The sequence below is a fragment of the Hydra vulgaris genome, chromosome 10, assembly GCF_038396675.1.
Source record: "Hydra vulgaris chromosome 10, alternate assembly HydraT2T_AEP".
Lineage (NCBI taxonomy): Eukaryota > Metazoa > Cnidaria > Hydrozoa > Anthoathecata > Hydridae > Hydra > Hydra vulgaris.
Genome location: NC_088929.1, coordinates 16,411,458 through 16,414,849, shown reverse-complemented (window position 1 = coordinate 16,414,849; position 3,392 = coordinate 16,411,458).

The following is a 3,392-nucleotide window of genomic DNA, read 5'->3' as shown; positions in this document are numbered from 1 at the left end:
ATTTTTTTAATTCATTACAGAACTAAGTAAAAAAAGTACTAAAAATTAGATACAATATTGAAGAGATATATAAGAAAGAGATAAGTCAGATAAGGGGTTTACAAAAAAGGTGGAATAGAAGTAGATAAGTAATATTTGCATAAGAGGGTCATTTGTGTGCTGTCATCTTAATCCAATTTAGTACCTCCTGACTTAATATTTTCATGGGTAAATATCTTTTTTAAAGTCTATCTGCTTTATGATGTTCCTATTAGCCTTGATGGATTGGTTATTTGGAAGCATCATAAAGCAATAGGTTTAGACAAAGATGTAACAAACTATATTCCAAAACTAGTAGCTTTTGATACTCCTCAAGCTTTCATGCAACAAAATTTTAAATAAGAAATTGAAATATCTAGTGCCCTTTTAACTCAAATACCATTTTAGATAATGATTTCCTTATTTCTTATAATAAAATTGTTAAAACTGGAAATCATTAAATTAATGTGTATGATACACATTAGATTTATTCTCACTGATTAATGATTAATCAGTGAGAGTAAATCTTATGTGTATAACTTATATATATATATATATATATATATATATATATATATATATATATATATATATATATATATATATATATATATATATATATATATATATATATATATATATATATATATATAGCTTTTTTAGAATTAAAGTCATGATATTTATTCCAAAAAAGAATATTTGATGTTTGTAATCCAAGAAAACCATGTCTTATTTTTTCTCAAATTTTAGTGATGATATCATCATAACAAAAAATTTTATGTTTAGAAATTTTGATTTTTATTTATAAACAAGTGAGTTAAAAAGAATTAAATTATTTATAAACATCATTAAAAAGAATTAAATCAGTAGGACCTGACTGTATAAATGGAAATGTTGTGATAGACTCTTATGACGTCATGAAAAATATTCTTTACAAAATCTTCAAATCACCCATTAAACATTGTTCTTTCCCAGACTCTCTGAAAATAGCAAAAGTAATTCCTATTTTTAAGACAGGAGATCCGGCTAATATAACAAATTACAGACCTATTTCTGTTCTTCCAGTTTTTTCAAAAATATAAGAAAGAATAATGTATAACTGAGTGTACACATACATAATTACCAATAAACTCCTTTATGAAAATCAGTTCCGTTTTAAAAAAAACAACTCAACCAAACATGCTATTCTTCAATTAACACGTTGTATTAATGAACCTTTTAAAAATCCAAAATTTACACTTGGTATTTTCATTGACTTGTCAAAAGCTTTTGACACAGTCGATCATAATAAATTGCTTAAAAAACTTGAATGTTATGGCATAGAATGTAAAACTCTAAGTTGGTTCAAAAGATATCTCTCCAACCAAAAGCAATTCGTTTTTAACAAAGATTCCCAACATGAACATAACATGAACATAACATATGGTGTCTTACAAGGATTCATATTTGGACCACTTCTTTTCATTATACATATAAATGATCTTAACAAAGCATCAAATTTAAAGACTATAATTTTTGCAGACGACACAAACTTGTTTCAGTCACATGAAAATATAAACATACTTTTCAATAATATGAACAGAAAACTTGAAAAAGTTTCATTTTGGTTCAAAAAAATAAGGCTATCTTTAAATATTGAAAAAACAAAATGGATACTTTTCCATCCAAACTATAAAAAACAGATACTGCCTGTAAATATGCCTTATCTTTTTATAGACAATGTCATCCTAAAAAGAGAATAGTGACAAAGATTTTAGAAGTTTTTATTGAAGAAAATCTGTCTTGGAAATCACACACCAACAATATTTCTAATAAAGTTGCAAAAAACATTGGAATTCTATACAAATCTAAAGGTATTTTAAACAAAAAGCAATTAACACAATTGTATTACTCTTTTATTCACTGCCATATCAATTAATTCATATTAATTATTAAATATAATATGGGTAAGTACACATAAAACTAAACTTAAATCTTTTTATCAGCATCAGAAACACGCAGCTCGCATAAAAAAATTTTTAAATTGATTTTCGAACTCTGAACCGCTTTTTAAAGAAATGGGCGCCTTAAATGTTTATCAACTAAATGCATTTAATGTTTTGTGTTTTATGTACAAATGTAAAGAACTTATGTCCCCCGATGTTTTTGTAAACCTTTACAAAATTCAACCCCAAAACAAATATAACCTACATAATAATAGCATTTTAGAAAAACCTTTTTACAATAATAAACAAGCTCAATTTTGTATAACGTATCGTGGACCTTTTCTCTGGAATGAAATAGTACGGCCTAATTTTGTTTTTTCATCTAAATTGACCTAATTCTTTTTCAAACAATCTACTAAAAAATTCTTGATTTTTTAAAAAATATTTTCAGTTACTATACTGCATAATAATTTGTTATGTTTTATCTTGAGTTTCACTTCTGAAGTATGAAGAGTATTAAATTTATAATATATTTAGTGATTATATATTCTTGGTATATATTTATTTTATATAAAATATCAACATTTTATTGTAAAAGATAATAGAGTTTTGTTAAGGGCTTTGTGATAAGGTTATAAGGTGATAAGGTTTTTGTGATAGGTTTTTAAAAAAATAAGACACATATACCCGACCAAATTTTCAAAAAACAATTATATTCAATCCAAAATATATTATTCAATTACTAAATTCTTAATTGCAAACCGAGGACCTAAACTGTGGAATACTATATTAAATGACAAACTGAAAACAAATTATTCTCTAAACCAATTCAAAACAAAACTTAAGCAATTGCTGATGGCAATTGAAAATGAATCAAATTTCTTTTAAATATATTTTACTATACTTATATATATTTTTTACTATATTATTTACAAACAATACTAACAATTAATTAAATTTTTGGAAAATGTTATTTTATAATGATGCATTTTTCGGGGCTTAATGATAAGGCTAATTTTGTCTTTTTCTAGCCCCAGTCATGTAAATTTTTCTTTTATTAATTACGATTGTAAAATTTTTTTACTAACTGGCTAATACATAACATTATAACGATCTTCTAGAAGTCCTGCCCGTATAATATTATAAATCTTAGGGTAAATAATATTATACGGCAAATAAAATTAAAAAAAATTAAAAATATATATATATATATATATATATATATATATATATATATATATATATATATATATATATATATATATATATATATGTATATATATATATATGTATATATATATATATATATATATATATATATATATATATATGTATATATATATATATATATGTATATATATATATATATATATATATATATATATATATGTATATATATATATATATGTATATATATATATATATATATATATATATATATATATATAT